The sequence below is a fragment of the Felis catus genome, chromosome D3 (assembly GCF_018350175.1).
Source record: "Felis catus isolate Fca126 chromosome D3, F.catus_Fca126_mat1.0, whole genome shotgun sequence".
NCBI lineage: Eukaryota > Metazoa > Chordata > Mammalia > Carnivora > Felidae > Felis > Felis catus.
In genome coordinates this window covers 51,078,833-51,099,961 of record NC_058379.1, presented here as the reverse complement: position 1 = coordinate 51,099,961, position 21,129 = coordinate 51,078,833, and the positions used below count along the sequence as shown (strand labels likewise).

Here is a 21,129-nt window from a genome sequence, read left to right as displayed (position 1 = left end):
GGGGGAAATTAGCTATAAAATGGACAGATCATTATCTAATGGCACTTGATATCCCTATTCAAATTACTGGTATAGAGGCACATGGGTGGCTCAGTCAGTTGAACATCCGACTCTTATTTTGACTCAGGTCATGATCTCGCGGTTCTTGGGTTCTTGGGATCCAGCCCCACCTCGGGCTCTGCACTGAGAGCATAGAGCCTGCTTGGATTCTTTCTCTCCCTCTCTCTGTCCCTCCCCACCTTTCTCAAAATAAATGAATACACTTAAAAAACAAACAAACAAACACTGGTATATCCATAATCATATTATGTGTTAGCTTTGTGAGCTCCTTAAATTGCTCAAGTGTTAATTAAATTAATGAGAGGATTCTTTATTTTTTTTTATTTTTTTTATTTTTTTTTCAATGTTTATTTATTTTTGGGACAGAGAGAGACAGAGCATGAACGGGGGAGGGGCAGAGAGAGAGGGAGACACAGAATCGGAAACAGGCTCCAGGCTCCAGGCTCTGAGCCATCAGCCCAGAGCCCGACGCGGGGCTCGAACTCACGGACCGCGAGATCATGACCTGGCTGAAGTCGGACGCTCAACCGACTGCGCCACCCAGGCGCCCCGAATGAGAGGATTCTTTAAAGAAACAAAAATCATTTGTATCTAGGATACTCAGTATTATCAACTTAGCTAATTCTAGAAATATTCCAAACCATTCTTATCCAAGCCTTTGGGTCTTGTAATACTTTCCATAATTAATTACAGTGGATATATAAGCTCAAAAAATGAAAGAAAATACCAATTTGCTTTCATTTTAACAGGCTTGGCAATCCCCTTCCACACACACACATGCACATCAAGTCTAAAGTCTAGAGTTCATCTGGCAATGCTACATAACTTCCATTCCTCAAATTAATCTAATATTGATTTACTATTATATTGCTGCCCCTTTCATTTTGAAGCTTACAATGTAATTGTACTTGTTTACTAAATTAAAAACAGTTTTCACAGAGGCAGTGTTTAGAAAACAGATGGATTCATCTCATACAAAAAGCACTTCAAATTTATTCTGGCACTCTCTACAGAATGAAAGAAGAACACAACATAAAATGCATAGAATTCTATGTAAAAATAACTCAACACGTTTCCCGTAAGACATCAGCCTGGATTTTGTGGTCAGAGAATTTCCATAGAGCAAATCACTTTTGCCACCCTGACAAGTGTTTTAGGGATGTTAGAAGAATACTATATCAGTTTTCTAACAGGACATATTACTATATTCAGAGATATTTAAAGGTCTGGCTTTCTGCTTAATACTACTCAAAATTGTGTAGGAATTCAAGCACTGGGTGTTGTTCCATAAAAAAAAAAAAATGATGTTTTAAATACAGCTTGCTGGTAACATATGGAAACAAAAGAACACTGCTAAACTGCAATCAACTTGCTATCTTTTGTTTTATAACACAAGGTTAGAGCAGAATGGAATTTAAAATCCTAAAGTCAAGAGTATATATACTCTGAACAGGTCTGAGGAACAGAAAATTTGCAGACTTGCTGCTCTTTCAGTTCCCAGTTCTTTTAGGATGAAATTCAGCCACAGGTTTGGGGTTTCTTTTCATTTCCATTTTTGCTTTTTCAGTAAATTTCAAAAGTACATGTGCAGTATATACAGAGAATGAATGCACTGGGGTGTGCCTTCTTTCAGTGTGGACATTAACAACAAAGTTCTGAAAACTATGAAGAAAAATATCTCTTCTCTCCACATGAAAGAATCCCAACCTGTTATTGAGAGCCTAGATAACAAACACGTATTTCTGCATTTTCCACTTACAGTATATATTTTTTGTATTTTAAAATGCATTGCAGAATAATTGATTAAAAGAGTACCATTATCTCCCCCTTTAATAAATGTAAGCAGATGTACACTGATGTTTACTTGCTTTTTTTTTTTTTTCCACTTAGAACTTCAGGTCAAGTGTTCTTGACAGGTAATCCAGGTCCCCCCCTGGTAAGGCAGCATGAAGACTGCCTCTGTTATTTCATTTCAGAATTTCTTCCTGCAGTGATAGGCTTGTACCAGCAGGGGATCATATATGCAGTATCTGCCTCCTTGCATCTTCCACTGAGGATGGCTTTAACTCTCCTCAGAGAAAAATTATTTCTCTTTTCCCAGTAAGAAAACCCACTTCTCTTACCCATATTCACAGAATATTGTTAGCAGTTTAATTGGTACAATAAAATATTAACATGGTTTCAGCTTCTCCACTGCTATGATCAAAACAGAGTGGACTGGTAAGATAAGAGCATAGGATTAGCCCAAAGTTTGGCCAATGAACCAGGCAGATTGTATAGTTTAAGGATCCTTGAGAATTTATATGAAGAATGCCTGAGTGGCTCAGTTGGTTAAGCCTCTGACTTTAGCTCAGGTCATGATCTTGCAGTTCATGAGTTCGAGGCTCTGGAGCCTGCTTTGGATTCTGTGTCTCCCTCTCTTTCTGCCCTTTCCCTGCTGGCACTTTGTCTCTTTTTCTCTCAAATATAAATAAACATTAAAAAGAAAAGAATGTATATGAAATTAAATTATAACCACCAGAACAAATCACTTTAGTGGAATTAGTGAGAACTGAATTAACTTCAGGTAGCTATAGATAATATGTTTCTTTTTTTCTTAATTTTTCTAATGTTTATTTGTTTTTGTGAGAGAGAGATGAGCATGAGAGGGGCAGAGGAGGGAGACACAGAATCCGAAGCAGGCTCCGAAGCGGGATTTGAGCCCACGAACCGTGAGTACATGACCTGAGCTAAAGTCAGATGCTTAACCAACTAAGCTACCCAGGCACCCCTAGACAATATATTTCTACATGCAAATCCATGTATATTTCTATAACATATTTCATATATAGGATAAAGCAAGCAACTTTGTATATAAAATTAGATTGAAGTTTAGTTAATTGCAAGTTAACCAGATTCAACAGTATTATAATGGGACAACGAAAACCAAAACAAAAACAAAAAAATTAAAGCCATTACTTATTCATTTATTCAATGTATACATTTTTTGTTTTATAAAACATATAAGAATTGAATATTTATTATGTATAGAAAGTTTATTGGCATTAGATATACAGTAGTAAATATGGTAGCTATTTTTCCTGCCCTCATTGAGTGTATAGTCTAGAAAAGAAGACAATTAAATAGGATATTTCAATAGTAGATGGTAAATTTTAAGATAAAGAAGCACATGGGTTATGAAAACTCCATGCTATAGTTAGGCACATAGTTATGGCATAGTTAGGGAGAATCTAAAAGAAAGAAAAAAGAGTTATCTTAGGAAGGGAAGGGGAAAGGTATAGCCTATGAAGTAGAAAGAACTGATTAAGACCCACAAGCAAGAAAGAGCATGGCATATTCAAGAAACTAAAAGAAGTCAAGTGTAACTGGAAAATAGAGTGTGAAGGTGGAAATAAAAAGATACCAGGAAGAAGGAATAAGTAGAAGTAAGACCTAGAAAAAATTCATACGCAAAGTTGAACATATTTAGCTTTCAGAAAAATAACAGGAAGCTTGCTGAAATGTTTAAACATAGGTTGAAACTTTGTGGTAAGATGATCATCATGTTTTATAAAGATTATTTTAGATCTGGATATAGGCTTTATGAACCTGGGAATCCCACTTGGGAAGGGGATATGTAAACTTTGATCTGAGCATGCTAGAGAAACTTAAAGTTAAGAAAAACATCTTATCCTTAAAATTTAAAAAAAAAAATCCTTTTATTATCTCTGGGGACTTGTCTCTGCCCCAGACTCCATGTGGGGAAAAGAAATTTCATAAAACTAAGATTATCCCAGACACAAGAGTAGTTTCCAAATTTATACAAGGGCATGGAAACCAAATTCATAAAATGATAATTTATCTTTCAGACAAGTCCCAGGTCAGTGAAAACCTTAGATTATTCATTAGAATTTTTAAAAATGCAAATTCACTCTATAACTTAAAAAAAAAAAAAGACAACTAAAATTAGCTCAAAAGAAAACAGCTAGAATCACACAAGCAAAAACATCCAAAGGAGTGAGAGGGAGCATGCATAATAAGGTATAGGTTCATTCTCAACAATTTCATATAAGAGTAATTCTGAAAAAGATTACAAAACGTGTATATTTAAAGAAACTGAAGACATGAAAGAAGGATTAAAAATGATAAAGAATTTTTTAAAGGAAAAACCAAGTATAGAAAAGAATCAAAATGAACTTGTAGAAATGAAAAATACCATTGCAATTAAACACTCAGTGGGCAAAAGTTGGAGCTGAGAAAATCATCCATAAATCAGCACAAAGAAACATAGATGAAAAATATGAAAGATTAATTAAAATGTGGAAATGAGAATGAGAAATTGCTACATAGATTAAATATGTGATCCAAGGAGAAAGAAAAGAAATAGGAAGAAGAATTATTTAATGAGAAAATTACTGAGAATTCACCAGAAATGTTGAAAGTCATAAATACCAGAAAACCATAAGTTTCAATAAAATAAAGAAACTAAGAACTAAATGCATTGTAGTGAAACTGAAAAACAGTGTAGGAAAGAAGAATATCTAAAGAACAGCAACAATAACAAAAGCACAGATTACCTTCAAAGAAGCCGCCATTGTATTGAGAGGATTCTTCCAGAAAATAACAATAAGGGCCAATGTAGTATTATCTCCAATGTGATTCAGCTGTCGGTGTAGAATCAATAACCCAGATATTGTCATAAAAACCGAGGACAAGGTGTAATCTCAGGCCCAAAAAATAATAACAGGCCAGGTATTTTCCACTCATACAAAATTCAGTTTCATAACAACTAAACATATTTCTGCAAAAAAGAAAGCGAACCCCAAATGACAGTGTTACACATAAACAATGATAAGTCAGTTACGAAAATTACAGGTGAATGAAATTTACAAGTAATTGAGGATCATTAAAAACATGGATCTAAAATATCACAAGAGAAAAAATACTTTCTAAAATGAGAGGGGTGTAGTCAGAGGTAACATGTTCTAAGGTCCATGTGTTCTCCATAAGAAGGGTAGAAATATTGGTAAATTTTAGATTTAATTCAATTATATGGATTGGAAAATAGACTCACTATCAAGTAGAAATGGATTGTATAGCCTCATAATTAGTACAAAAGGAAAAATGAAATAAATAAAAGTTGTTAAATTTCATAGAAAAATAGAAAGACTAAAACGTAGCAAAGAAAACTCTCAATAAGTAAAAGATAGAAAATAAAATAGTAGAATTAATATGAAGTATATCAGTAAAAATGATAAATGTAAGTGAATTAAATAAAAATGATTGGTCCTGGGGCACCTGGGTGGCTCAGTCGGTTAAGTGGCCAACTTCGGCTCAGGTCATGATCTCGTAGTCAGTGAATTCAAGCCTCGCGTCGGGCTCTGTGCTGACAGCTCAGAGCCTGGAGCCTGTTTCAGATTCTGTGTCTCCCTCTCTCTGACTCTCCCCCGTATGCTCTGTCTCTCTCTGTCTCAAAAATAAATAAACAAACAAACAAAAAAAAATGATTGGTCCCTTAAAAGACAAGAATTCCCAAGTAAGATTTTTAAAAATCCATCATTATGCTGTTTATAAATGTCACACTCAAACATAATGAGGCAGATATGTTGAAAGCAAATGGTGGCAAAAATGTGTCAAATATCAGTCAAAACAAAACAAAACAAACAACAACAAAAAACCTGAACAGGAAGAGTAATGAAAACAAAACAGACCTTTATTAAAAACAAACAAGGAATAACAAGAATTTATGTAATCTGGCCAAAGAAACCAAACACTAGGAGGATATTTCTGAAAATGGAGGCCTAAAAAACATAGCCCATGAAAACAAAGAGCAAAAAAGGTAAAGATACAAATGTACATGGCAACTTCATTTCTGAGAACTGTATACACTTTCCAAAAAGTATTGCATATGTGTACAAGGAGACATGTAGAAGGTTGTTCATGTTAACAGTCTTTGCACAGAATTGGAGACAACCTAACTGTTCACAAATAGGGAAATGAATAATGGAATAATGGTATATTTGTAAAGTGGAAAACTAAATGTTGGTAAAAATGTAAGTAACACACTAGATCTCTATATCAGTACATGTAAATCTCAATAACAATGTTGTACAAAATTATGTTCATTATGATATCTGTTTAACTTTGAAACACATACTGTGTATTGTTCATGGATACATACATAGACAAGAAAAGACCAGTAGCTTCAGAATGGTTGTTACATATGAAGAAAGAATGAATTGTATTGGGGAAGAGGGACAAACCATCAAATCCTCACTGAAACTTTTCATTGCATCTCACATCTGGACAGAAAGCATGAAGCTCTTTTATGGGCCTGCAGACTCAGAAAAATCTTACCTAATCAGAGAACTAAAGTTAAAACAAAAACCAAATTTCTTTAATCTCTGCTTTTCCTGAGATTAATCCAATTAAGCCAATGATGGGGACTCTAGCAGTAGTGAGTGAAATGCCTCAAGATACATACATTATTACATCAACTTGCCTGGGGTATCAAACTGATAGCAAATTTACCCTATCAGGGACAATCCCACTTGGTTTGAAAGCACATTAACATTGAAATCCTTAGAAGTGAATTGATTACAAACCTAATCTAACATAGTTAATTTAAAGCACATTTAAAGGATAGTGAATGTGCTTTCATTTAGTGCTTGGCTTCAGCATCCTGGCAAAAAGAGAGAGAGAGAGAGAGAGCAGAATAAAAATGATGTAATCTCTAGTTCTTAGGCAACCAGCATGTTCCAGAAGGTTTTTGCCCTTAAGCTAGTCTCAGTTTATCACAGTCCACATATTCTAATCAACACAAATCCCTTGACAAATGAGGAGGAATGAGGACTGACCTACCCTTAAAGGTTTAAAGCTATTTCCTCATCTTTGAATAAAGCCTAAGGGCTAATGGTGTGGTAGAAAACAAACGGGATACTTTCAAAGTTTAGTGTTTCAAAAATTTGTCCCAATTAAAAAAATTAATTAAATGTGGCAGTACAGTGGCTGCCTACGTTTGCTCTACAAAAGCATCAACTGGCAAACATTTCAATCAGGTACATAAACAACCAGTAATTCTCATTTAACCAATACTAATGTAGAGCTTTAGTAGAAAATTTTCGCAAGAGGTGGATTTTCCTGCTCATTCTAACTTTGTACTTTTAATCGGTTTTGTTTTGTTTTGTTTTGTTTTGTTTTGTTTTGTTTTGTTTTTTACTTTAGAGACCTTTTGGACCAACTGCATGTCCTTCATAATTTTGTAGAACGCGGAAGGAGGACATCTAATATAATTTTCTGTTGACATCTCTGTCCAATACTTAGAGGTAAGAAGGTAGGGGTGGGGTGAAGGGAGGCTCTATCAGTATTCTACTGGGAAAGAGATTTGGTTATGAAGGCATTTTAACATTCAAAATGTCAGTAACCACAAGCTACTCTCAAATTGATAGAGAATATCATCAACACTGTTATTACAACAGCTTATCTTTTCACGTTCACATTATGTCAATTTTCTTTATCATCTGACCACCATATTTATCAGAGAATCATTTTATCCCGTTTGACTGTTACCCCGATGAGGCATGAACTACGTTTAACTTATTTCTTATCATATCCCTTGGCATTCCATATCTGTGGAAGTAAACGGAGAAAAAAGGGAAGGATCAGTCAGTAAAGGAGAGGAAGAGGAAAGGTGTTGTGAAGAAACACACTTGGTTCAGTGATGGGCATGTTAAATTAGAAGGGCCTTATAGATATCTAAGAAAGATGATTAGTAAGTGGTTTGCAACATATGTTAGAGCTCAGGAGAGAGCTCTATAAAATTGAGGGCCATAAGAACAGAGGTGGGAGCGGAAGCATAGAAATGAAATGGTCAGCCAAGAAAACTATGGCATGAGAAGCCACAAATACAAAGTCTAGCAAATATCACTGTTTAATAGATATTTATAGGACAAGGAGAATATAAGGAATGTAGGAGAAAACTAATAAATAATTGTTCCATGGAAGACATGGGAGAAAGAATGTTGTATAATTGTCATCTTGCAGGCTACTCTAAGTTATTGGACCCAGGGCAGGAAAATATGGATGATGGTGGTAATGGTAAATAAATTGAAAATATGAATCTAAAAGGGAATTAAGGATGCCTTAAGAAAGAGTCTAAGAGTGGAGTCCCACAAAATGTTGTAGGCATAAGGCAGTATGAGAGGAATGTGGAGGTCTTTCAGGCACAGTAATTCAGGCACATCATAAAGTTCGTTCTATAAATTATGAGCTTCTCGACTTTTTGGAAGTTTCACTGTATGTAACAGGCATTTTGGCACAATAGTAATATTTCTATCTTATGCTGAAGGGCAAAAGAAATTTTATGTGACTAATGATAACTCACAGATAATTAATTAATGAACAAAAGAATGATTTATGAAAATGTTATCAATATTGGTTTGTTTCAGATTATTCGTAAGACTATGCTTCTACTTCTATTTAATGTATTAAATGTATTTACATGTGCAGTTGTGAGAAAAATGTATATTTAATTTCTCACTACTGCTCTGTGGAGAGGTCATGTAAAATTTAAATAGCAAGTATGATTTGAAGGATTGCAGTTCTTTTCAAGATGTGTCCTCATTTTCAAGAAAATAAGTTAAAAACTACTATAAGCTTCACCTTGTTGAAGCAAATACTGAATTTAAACAATTACAATTACTAGAAGGAACCCAACCTTTGTTGGTGTGTAGTTTACCTCATTCATATTCCTTTCCTTATTTTTCTATACATTTTTGCATAGGACCATTTTTAATTGAATAACTTTGACATGGAACATTGTATAAGTTTAGAGTGTGCAGCATGCCATTCCTTCAATATATTTATATATTGTAATGATAGCTCATGTAGAGATATTTATCATATTGCATAATTATAGTACAATATTATTACTTATATTCATTATATTATGCATTAGATGTCTGTGGCTTATTTACTACTCATTACAGATTTGTACCCTTAAAACCATCACTCTTTTCCTCCCCTCCCAGCCCCTGGTAACAACCATTTTACTATCGTTTATAAAGGTTTAACTGTTAAGATTCCACATATAAGTGATGATTACACAGTACTTACCTTTCTCTGCTTACCTTGCTTAGCACAATGTGCTTAATTAAGGTCCATCCATGTTGTCACAAATGGAAGGTTATCTTTCCTTCTTACGGCTGAATGGAATGGAATACATTGTGTAAATGTACCACATATTTTTTATCCATTCATCCGTTGATGGGCATTTGGGTTGTTTCCACATTTTCACTTGTGAATAACGCTGCAATAAACACGAGAGTGCATATATCTCATAAAATCCCATATTCATTTTCTTTGGGTACACCCAGAAGTGGAATTGCTGGATTGTATTCTAAATCTATTTTTAATTTTTTGAGGAAACTCCCTATTGTTTTCAATAGTGGTTGGACCAATTTACATTCCCACCAACAATGTGTAACTGTTCCTTTTCACAACATCCTCACCGACACCAACAGGTCTCTTGTCTTCTTGATGATAACCATTCTAACAGGTGTGACATGATATCTCATTGTGGTTTTGATTTGCATTTCCTTGATGATTTGTAATGTCAAGTATCTTTTAATGTGCCTATTGGACATTTTGATATCCTTTTGGAGGAATGTTTATTTAGTTCTCCATAAGTATAATTTTAAAGTCACTTTTGTGCTACAAAAAAGTTTTAAATAATGCAACATAGTGATTATACTCTGTTTTCCCTTTCTGTCACTAATAATTAAAGCAATTATTATATTTTTCCTAATCAAAATGACACACTAAGTAATGATCTATGCTGTGCTTCACTATACTTGGATGTTTACATTTTGCATCCCCTCACTGAACCTGTGCTTTCATCTTCTCACCCCCACCACACAACACTTCACTAAGTCATCCAGGCACCTTTCTCTCCCATCTGAAAAACACCCTTCTTTATATCTCTATTAACCAGTTGGATCTCTGGCCACAAACCTCTCATCCCTACTGCCTTCAATTAAACCTTTTTCAAACTCTTTCTGAGTTCATCCATCATTCTCTGTTGCTGTGCTTGGATGTCTCCTGAGGATACTAATCTTTCTCATGCTATCCTCATATTTCCTTATTTTAGACCCCACATGGGACTTCTCAATTTCAAATATTACTTTCTAACAATAAAGTTACCACATTCTTCCTTTCTCTGATATTGAATCAGTCACCAGGTAATCACCTCCTCAAAAATTGTCATCAGCTTCCTTTGTCTTTTGAGCATGATGAATTTGAAGTGAAACATCCCATAAAGATTTCTAGAAGTTAGTTGGATCCATGGGTAAGGCATTCAGAAGGGAGATTTAACCTTATAATCTTAAGGCTCTCAAAAATGGGGTTGCTCTTCCCTCAGTTCTCCTAACAGCAGTTATCTTTCTGACACATCAGTTCCAGCCAAACTGTGCTGTTCACTGTTTCAGAAGCATGTGTCCCCTATTTTGTCTACAATGCTTTGTTCATGCCAACCCTTACTTCTTTCCACTCCTACCTCTATTGGAGCAATCTTTATGCTTAAATGACACCCTTTGTTTATCTCAATAAGTAGAGTGATTTTTCTTTCTTCAAATTTTCTCTCATTGATTGTGATGCTCTCCATAAGCAAGGAAGGAAGGAAGGAAGGAAGGAAGGAAGGAAGGAAGGAAAGAGGGAGGGAGGGAAGGAAGGAAGGAAGGAAGGAAGGAAGGAAGGAAGGAAAGAGGGAGGGAGGGAGGGAAGGAAGGAAGGAAGGAAGGAAGGAAGGAAGGAAGGAAGGAAAGAAAGAAGGAAAGAGAGAAGGAGGGACACACACACCACACAGTATGTAATGTCTTACACCATAGCTATGTGTCCACAAATGTCTCTGTTGTCCTATTAGATTAAAAACTGGAAAGCAGAGACCATTTCTTTTGCACCTCTGTACCCCAAGAGGACACAGCTCTGTGATTTACCATACTAGATGCTTTCCAGTAGCTTTTTAAATCGGATTTCTATTTTTTAAGTGTGTATTTATTTTTGAGAGAGAGACAGGGAGACAGATTGGGGAGGGGCAGAGAGAGAGGGAGACAGAGAATCTGAAACAGGCTCCAGGCTCTGAGTTGACAGTACAGAGCCCAACGTGGGGTTCGAATTCACAGACTGTGAGAGCATGACCTGAGCCAAAGTTGATTTCTTAACTAACTGAGCCAACCAGGCACCTCTAAATCATATTTCTAAACATGGAAAAATTAACAGGTCAAAAGGTCATAGTACTTTTTCTTCAAAATACATTTATTTTATTGATGAATCATCAGTAAATGTATTTATTATGTATTCAGCATCTACTTCTAGCCAATAATGTCTTGTGTTGGAGATATAAAGTTGAAGGAGGCAATATGAAGTGGATTGTGATGGAGTGCTTTCAGAGTTCTGGGTCTTTCCAGAAGGGGTATGCATATAAATCACACTGAGAATATAAGTGACTTTCTGGGGTGCCTGGGTGGCTCAGTTGGTTAAGCATCTAACTTTAGCTCAGGTTATGATCTCACAGTCTGTGAGTTCGAGCCTCGTGTCAGGCTCTGTGCTGACAGCTCAGAGCCTGGAGTCTGCTTCGGATTCTGTGTCTCCCTCTCTGTCTCTTCCCCGCTTGTGCTCTGTCTCTCTGTCTCACTCTCAAAAATAAATAAACATTAAATCTTTTTTAAAAGATTGTAGGTGGCCTTCCAAAAGAAGCTGAGGCATGGAAAGCATAGCATACACTCAGACTTGGTAGCAGAATTCATATACACAGTGGAAAGTATACCGTTTGCTCATTTATTATATTTCTAATAATTTAACTCAACTAAACTGATAATATTAACTTTATATGTTTACTTCCTTAGAAGAATCTCACTATTTTTTTCTTTAAACTAACAGGAAGTCTTTCTGTTAGCTTTCATTAATGTTGGCAACTTTTTAAAACACATTTTTACTCCTCACAGTAGCTATTTCTAAAGTAAAGAAAATGCTAAGAACACTTGAGTTATATTTCTGTTAAAACTACTCACACAAGGGCAACTAAAAATTGACATAGCCGGAGCACCTGGGTGGTTCAGTCGGTTAAGCGTCTGACTTCGGCTCAGGTCATGATCTCGCGGTCTGTGGGTTCAAGCCCCGCGTCAGGCTCTGTGCTGACAGCTCAGAGCCTGGAGCCTGTTTCAGATTCTGTGTCTTCCTCTTTCTCTGACCCTCCCCTGTTCATGCTTTCTCTCTCTGTCTGTCACAAAAATAAATAAAAATTGACATAGCCAATATAAGACTAATGTACATTAATGTACCAAATTTTATCCTTTATCTGCCTTTTTTATTTACTATTAATTTTTTTATGTTTTATTTATTTTTTGTTTTTGAGAGACAAAGAGTGCAAGCATGGGAGGGCCAGAGAGAGAGAGGAGAGAGAGAAATCCCAAGCAGTTCTCCACACTGTCAGCACAGACCTCTAGGCAGGGCTTGAACACACGACCCTTGAGATGATCCATGAGATTATGATTTGTGAGATAGTAACCTGAGCCGACTCAAGAGCTAGTAACCTGAACTGACTCAAGCTGACACTCAACCAACTGAGCCACATAGACACCCCACCTAATTGCCTTCCAAAATCAGAGCAGTAGAATGCATGCACACTTCTAAAATTGGGATTAAATAATTTTTAATATGTGTTGCAACTTTCTTGACAAACATGAAGTTTATGGTTTAGTCCAAAAAAACTTCTTAACGGAGTCCCCAAAATGGTTCTGATAAAAAAAAAACTTGTTTATATGCTACATGAGAAAAATGTCACTTTAAAAACACTTTAGTGTGTTCTTCCATTTGTGAATCATTCTAGAATTAAATCCTGAATCTCTATGCACTTAAGTAAACGTTCAGTGTTGACAACATGAAGTCCAGGTATCATTGTCCCAAATACTGGATGAGAAAACTAAGATTCAGAAAGTTCATTGACTCCTGCAAGTTCACAAAGCTAATAAATCATTGAGCTGATACAGAAACGATGTCTTTAATTGCATATAATGTCAACTTCTGAGATCCTTGCTCTCCTGTTACAAACCTTACACTAAAATACTTTCCAAAATTCCATATTGCTTTTGAAAAAAGATCAATAAGCTTCACCTAATGCAAATACACAGTTGTTCTCACTATTCAGCAAGCTCAAGCCTCTTCCAGCTGAGTTCCTTTCTGGTCACCCATTTATTCTAAGGGTCTGTAGGTATAGTATGACCCACGGGATAAGGTTCAGGCTATAGAAGTAGGCTGGACAATAGAAGAGCTAACAGAACCTGTTCAAGATAATAATGTTGAACAGTTAAAGTCTTCAGGATTCTTACAGAAGTAGAAATAGAGCATTTATCACAAAACTGTAATCAATGTAATTTTAATATGGTTAATATTCAGAGTAGCAATAAGGTTAAAGGAAAAGAAATAGGAATAAGGCCAGTGGATTTTTCTTCTGAATAATCTGTGCCTGGTAAGTAGGATGTATTTACTTAGAATGTATGTTTATATGGAAGAGTTTGAGGGATGGCTTATTTGGATTATGTATGGAGGGGCATAGATGGCCATACGATTAGTGGACTTACTTATTTATAAAACTGAAATGAATTGTCAGCTGTGTAAGCTAATCCTAGATACCCTTTGTAGGCTCTATAACCCAACAACTATTTTATTCATATAACTATCTGCTGAGCATGACTACATAAAAAGACAAATGCAAGAAACTGATAGATACAAATTTGTATTGACAGATTAATTGGGTTGACAATTCAATGAGGAGGACCTTACAATAATAAACAGGGGAAATAAAGGTAAGCCCAAATAGCCATAAGATAGGACCATTAAAGTACACATGACTGACAAAATCTGAAATTCTTTTAATGGTTATTAGGAGAGAGCACAGGCTAGAGCAGCCCCTTTTAGCTACAAAAGATGACATTGGTTCTGGGCCTTGAGGTAGCTATGGGATGATAAGACACTGATATGTAAGATAAAAGGCAAAGAGTGGATTTTAAAATGTGTAAACTATATAAGTGGGTGTGAACAGATGAACTTGGTTGGATTCCTAAGAATGCACTGAAATATAAAGCTGAAAATACATTGTGGGAGCTATATTTGAAGGTCCTTGAGGACCACATTAAGGCATTTGTCCTGGATTTAGTAAGCATGGGGATCGGGATTTGGGGGGGAAAGGAAAGCATGATTATAGTTAGAGTTTAAGACTGGTTTGTCAGCAGAAATGGAAATTATATTGGAACAGAAGCAGTGCTAAAAGTAGGGAAAATATCTAGGCAGCCATTACAAAACAGAAGATAACAAGCAATAGACCAGAGCTTTACTTCTGAACTCCTGCACCTTCAGCAAATCTCTTGCTAGTAGCTCTTATTTCTAAAAAAAAAAAAAGTAACATCTGGATATAGCATAGCTACCATTTACCACACAGGTTTTCACCTGTAAGTGTATATAGGGATCACTGGGGGATCTTTTGAACAAGGCATATTGAGGATCAGACCATCAGAAATTTGAATTAATATTCTAGGATAAGACTCATGAGGGTTTCAAAAACTCCCCAAACAATTTTGATGTAGGAGGCAGTGGGGTTGGAATCTAAAAAATGCTGCTTTAAAGAGTACAGGATTAAAAAAAAAAATTCTTCTATTGCATCCTCCCAATAGGAAGCCTGACAACCAATTGCAAAAAGTTCTCAGTTATGGAACCTCTGATCTACTCTATTTATAAAGAAAGTGGAAGTTAATTATAATAGTAACAAGTTATCAGCCCAACCATTGCTTACAATAAGCCAGTAAGAAAATATTCATAAATTGCAAAGTTTTGGCATTTTATAAAGCACACTGCTCTTAAGAAAGAATCTCCTTGTTCGCAGTGGAAAAACCAATTTTTCTGTCATTTTTCTCTTTCTCTTTCTTCTCAGGAACACACAGAAAAATGTAAAGATGTACGACTTATAAATGGATAGTGTATACTTGTCACCAAAACTAATGAATGCATTTTAAACTTCATTTTAAAACAGTACTAGCAGGAAATGCCCCTGGTACTTCACTGCATCATGACCGACCTCACATAGTTCGCCAAAAACATGTAGTAGACACCATCTACTCGGGCAGGATCCCCCATTCTCTCAGCTTCTGTGTGCTTTGCTTCCTTCATCCTACATCCTCAATTTTTGTTTGGAGGAATGTCCTTGAGCTATTAAAGCTGCTTTGCTCACAAGTGAGGGGAGACACAGGTACCTGGGAATTTAAGTGCATCCAGGATAGCTCTTAACCAAAGATAGCTGGTATGCAGTTACAAAGCCCAGCTCCCTCTAATGAACTTGGGACAAATTCTGAGGTCTAATCTACATTCCAGAGCTTCCCTGAAAAATCAGGCTGAGACTAGTACTTTGCCTGCAACCTCACTTTTGGCTTCTTCCTATCTTGCATCTTGCTTTCCCCAATCCCATGTGGGTTTCTCCTGGGAGTACTGCCTTAACAAATAGCTTGTTCAGGAGACTGGGTGGCTTAGTTAGTTAAGCGTCTGACTTCAGCTCAGGTCATGATTTCACAGTTTGTGTGTTCGAGTCCCACATCAGGCTCTGTGCTGATAGCCCAGAGCCTGGAGCCTGCTTCAGATTCTGTGTCTCCCTTTCTCTCTCTGCCCGTCCCTGGCTTACACTCTGTCTCTCTGTCTCTCAAAAATAAATGAACATTAAAAAAAATAATAATAGCTTGTAACTGATTCCTTATCTAGGCCTGTGAGTCTAGGAAACCCAGGCTAAGACACGATGTTTATGATCCCTCTAGTAGAAAAACAATAAATAAAAAGACAAGTGTATCAACATTTTGGTGTTTTGCTGTAAACAAGGAGTCTTAGTCAGAAAGTGTCTCTGATCCTATATTGAAGAGCAAAGATTTATCAGTGAAGTTAAAATAGGAAGATATGTTATTATACCCAACCTACCCAACTCCAGAGTTGTTTTACCAGATACCAATCTTCCCTTATTTGCTTCTGCAGTTTAATGGTAAAGACAGATTTAGGGGTGTCTGGGTGGCTCAATCGGGTAAACATTCTACTCTCAGTTTCAGCTCAGGTCATAATCTCATGGTATTGTGAGTTCCAGCCCAACATCAGGCTCTGTGCTGACAGTGCAGAACCTGCTTGGGATTCTCTGTCTCCATCTCTCTCTGCCCCTCCCCCACTCGTGCTGTCTTTCTCTCTCTAAAAATCTATAAATAAATTTTAAAAAAATATATTAAAGACAGATTTAGTAAAATCACATTTTGCCAAGTAAAACCAAAAATGCCTTAATATTTTATTGTTTGTCAGGCTCATCATTTATCTATCCTGGAGTAATCACAGTTGAGTACAGGAACACATTTCCAAAGGGAGGTAGCCAGAAGAGTCAGATAATGTTTGCAATTTTGTCTGCAACCTGTCTTTTTATTTAACACTGAATGACCTTAAAGTCTTCAGAGATGTCTAATCAAAGCTTGATAGAAGACTGTTGGTTCTAACTCTTGATGGTACCATTTTTAGTAATTTTAGAAATCAATATACACAAATAAAGACTTGTCCACAGTATAAATAGCATTTATCAGGAAAATTGTGTCATCACACAATTGTAAATTCTAGAAATACCTATGCAGATCTTTTTGAAAATATGCAGTCTTTCAGAATATGCTCAAATTTTCACTTAAGTCTTCTCTCAAATACAATCACTTTCCTAACTCTACCCATTGGTCTTATTCTGGTTAAGCCCGGAATTAATCCCTTACAAAAATATCTCAGAGCCTTAGACCTATTGACCTGCCTATGTTTTCTTTTTTTTTTTTTCTTTACACTTTACCATTTCTTTCTACTTCCTATGGATGTTTCTTGGATGCTTACCTTCCAGACCTTAATTGTCATCCTGTGATGTAACTTTGTTGTTAATACCTACTTGGATAATTTGGTAACATTACCCGAGTATACATCCAATTAAGGACTCCAGAAGCCACCCCTAGTATAAGATTAGAGCTTTATTCTCTCTAGTGCTATATTTGATAATCCTGGCAATATTTTCCATAACAAATTCACAATCAGACTTAGTTCCATCGCTTACAGCTCAAACCAGATTTCAAACTGAGATCCGTGGAATTCTAGTAGTACTTGAGCATAGTTAGAGGCAATGTGTGAAAAGGAAAATTGATCCCAATATAAAATTAATTTGAGGGCTGCCTGGTGGCTCAGGTGGTTAAGAGTCTGACTCTTGGTTTTGGCTCAGGTCATAATCTCTCAGTTTGTGAGTTCAAGCCCTGTGTGGGGCTCTGCACAGTGGGGACCCTGCTTGGGTTTATCTCTCTCCCTCTCTGCCCTTCCCTGGCTCGTGTGTACTCTTTCTCTCCCTCTCCAAATAAATAAATAAAATAATAAAATAAAATAAAATAAAATAAAATAAAATAAAATAAAACAAAACAAAATGCATTTGAAAAATGTTAGTTCAAACAAAGCAAAACAGACTTTTTGAGGCAGAGTATTTCAAACACTGACTATAGTAATGTTCATTGCAAATCTTCAATAAAGAGATAGCATAAGCCTTACTTATATATTCTATTCAATAATCAAGCCCTTTCCTTATCCTTGACATCTTTATTGAGGTATAGTTGACCCAATAAAATGTACATATGTATAGACCCATAAAATGATTGACATAATCAATTTAATGAAACTATCCATTATCCCCCAAAGTTCTTTGTATTTGTTATAATCCATTCCTCCCATCTCTGTAGCTGCCATGTCTCCAGGCAACCACCAATGTTTCTGGTATGTTTTATGTGGCATCCTAAAGGAAAGAGTGAATAAGAAATGGAAAATACATTTCCCTTTTAAGCTCTTGGAGGAGGTTGAGGAACTCTTTCAGAATGTAAAACGTATCTAGAAATACAAAAAAAAAAAAAATAGGAAAGATGATGTTTTACATAGAACACAAAGAAAAAACATTACGTGTACAAATAATTAAAAATTCAGATAAAATATGCAAAGGTAGCAGAATGTAAAAAATTATAAAATTGCAACAGAAAAATATTTTCTGACTTAAAAGTGGATCTTGCGAGTAACTATTAAATACATTTATTGAACACCAGTTATACAAAAATTTCCCACCGAGAAATAACTAACACGGGTTTTGAATTACATAATAAAGTATAAACCCTACCAAACCCCAAGCAGGAAATAGATTTTGAAAACTTAGAAAACAAAATAAAATAAAAAATAAATAAAAGTAAGTAAACCTTATCTTCTGCAACAGAATTCTATAGCGATTTGAATAATCCTTCATATATGAAGTAAATAAAAATATTTACACATATATCTTTAGGGAAAATAAAAAATACTTCCTGACTTGAAAAAATATAATGCAATTAAGAGTTAAAAAAAGAAAATTCATTGGGGCGCCTGGGTGGCGCAGTCGGTTAAGCGTCCGACTTCAGCCAGGTCACGATCTCGCGGTCCGTGAGTTCGAGCCCCGCGTCGGGCTCTGGGCTGATGGCTCAGGGCCTGGAGTCTGTTTCCAATTCTGTGTCTCCCTCTCTCTCTGCCCCTCCCCTGTTCATGCTCTGTCTCTCTCTGTCCCCAAAATAAATAAACGTTGAAAAAAAAAATGTAAAAAAAAAAAAAAAGAAAAAAAAGAAAATTCATAAGGCAAACATCAAAAGAAGTTTAGAATTATCTTAACACAGGGGCGCCTGGGTGGCTCAGTCAGTTAAGTGTCCAACTTCGGCTCAGGTCACAATCTCGCGGTATGTGAGTTCGAGCCCCGCATTGGGCTCTGTGCTGACTGCTCAGAGCCTGGAGCCTGTTTCAGATTCTTTGTCTCCCTCTCTCTCTGCCCCTCCCCCGTTCATGCTCTGTCTCTTTCTGTCTCAAAAATAAATAAATGTTAAAAAAAAATTTTTTTTTAAATAAAAAGAATTATCTTAACACAAATAATTCATATAGATATTATAGGAGTCCTTCTGGAACTCCAATAATCCACAAAGTGGTCTCTTCATGGTATTCCATAGATTATGCTAGTGTTATTCATTCTCTTCATTCTTTTTTCTTTGTTTTCCTCTGACTGAATAATTTCAAAGTTCCTGTCTTCTATCTCACAGATTCTTTATTCTTTTTGATTTATTGATGCTCTGTTTTTTGTTTTTTGTTTTTTCAATGTAATTCATTATCTTCTTTGGCTCTACAGTTTCTCTTTGATTCTTTTTCATGATTTTTATCTGTTAAATTTCTCATTTTGTTCATACATCATTTTCCTGATTTTATTGAATTGCCTTTCTGTATTTTCTTGTAGCTCACTGATTTCCTTAAAACAGTGATTTTTGAATTATTTGTGAGGTATTTACCAAATAAATAAATAAATAAATAAATCTTTCCCTATATTTGAGTAGTTTTCAGCCATTGTGTCTTAATTTTTTTTTTCTGTTCCTATCTCCTTTTTTTAAGAATAAAATGGCTGAAAATGCTCAAATATAAGGAAATGTTTGGATATCCAAATTCATGAAACTCACAGGTAATCAAGTAAAATTAATTAAAAAGATTCTCTCCAAGACATGTTATAATGCAACTGTCAAAAGTTAAAGACAAAGAAAGAATCTTAAGAGCATCAAGAGAAGAAAAGCTTGTAACTTACAAAAGACCACCCATAAGGCCATCAGAAGATTTCTCAGCAGAAATCTTATAAGTCGGGAGGGTAGGGCAATACATTCAGTGATTAAAGAGAAAAGAAATAGCTGACCAAGAATACTTTATCCAACAAAGTTGTCCTTCAGAAATGAAAAAGAGATAAATAATTTCCTAAACAAAAGCTGAGAAAATAATGACATTTTTTTCACTGTAATAGAAAATGGAATCTTAAAATTTGTGTGGAATCACAAAGACCCATAATACCCAAAGCAATTCTGAAAAAAATAAGAAAACTGGAGGCATCACGCTAGCTATAGTAATGAAAAGAGTATAATATTTACATTAAAATAGACGCACAGACCAATGAAACAGAACCAATAGCTCAGAAACAAACGCTTGCATATACGGTCAATTAAAATTTGACAAAGGGACCAAAAATCCTCAGTGGGGAAAGGATAGTTCTCTCCAATAAATTGTGTTGGGAAAACTAGACAATCACAGGCAGAGGAATGAAGTTGGGCCCATACCTTACCCCACTTACAAAAATTAACTTGGGGCACCTGGGTGGCTCAGTCGGTTAAGCGGCCGACTTCGGCTCAGGTCATGATCTCACGGTCCGTGAGTTCGAGCCCCACGTCGGGCTCTGTGCTGACAGCTCAGAGCCTGGAGCCTGTTTCAGATTATGTGTCTTCCTCTCTCTGACCCTCCCCCGTTCATGCTCTGTCTCTCTCTGTCTCAAAAATAAATAAATGTTTGGGGCACCTGGGTGGCGCAGTCGGTTAAGCGTCCGACTGCAGCCAGGTCACGATCTCGCGGTCCGTGAGTTCGAGCCCCGCGTCGGGCTCTGGGCTGATGGCTCAGAGCCTGGAGCCTGTTTCCGATTCTGTGTCTCCCTCTCTCTCTGCCCCTCCCTCGTTCATGCTCTGTCTCTCTCTGTCCCAAAAATAAATAAACGTTGAAAAAAAAAATTAAAAAAAAAATAAACGTTAAAAAAATTTTTTTAAATAAATAAAAAAAAATTAACTTGAAGTGGATTAAAGACTTAAACATAAGATCTGAAACTGTGAAATTCTAGAAGAAAACATAGGAAATAAGTTCCTTGACATTGATCTTGGCAACAACCTTTTGGATATGACACTAAAAGCACAAGCAGCAAAAGCAAAAATTAGTAAATGGCACTACATCATACAAAAAAGCTTCTACATAGTAAAAGTCACAATCAACAAAAAGAAGAGTCAGTGTATAGAATGGGAAAAAAATATTTACAAATCACATATCTGATAAGGGGTTTTAATATCCAAAATATATATTAAAAAAAAAAAACCTCATACAACTCAATAGCAAAACTACAAATAATTTGATTTAAAAAAAAATGGGCAGAGAACCTGA

General features: G+C 35.9%; 1 long non-coding RNA gene across 2 annotated transcripts in view; it reads left to right on the top strand.

Moving 5' to 3' along the window:
* LOC102900114 overlaps positions 1 to 21,129 on the top strand; it is a 97,292-nt gene that overhangs the window by 20,844 nt on the left and 55,319 nt on the right. For both annotated transcript variants that reach the window (XR_006588196.1, XR_006588197.1), the window contains one exon: positions 7,264 to 7,364. This is a non-coding gene — a long non-coding RNA (uncharacterized LOC102900114). The remainder of the gene's footprint in view (positions 1 to 7,263; positions 7,365 to 21,129) is intronic.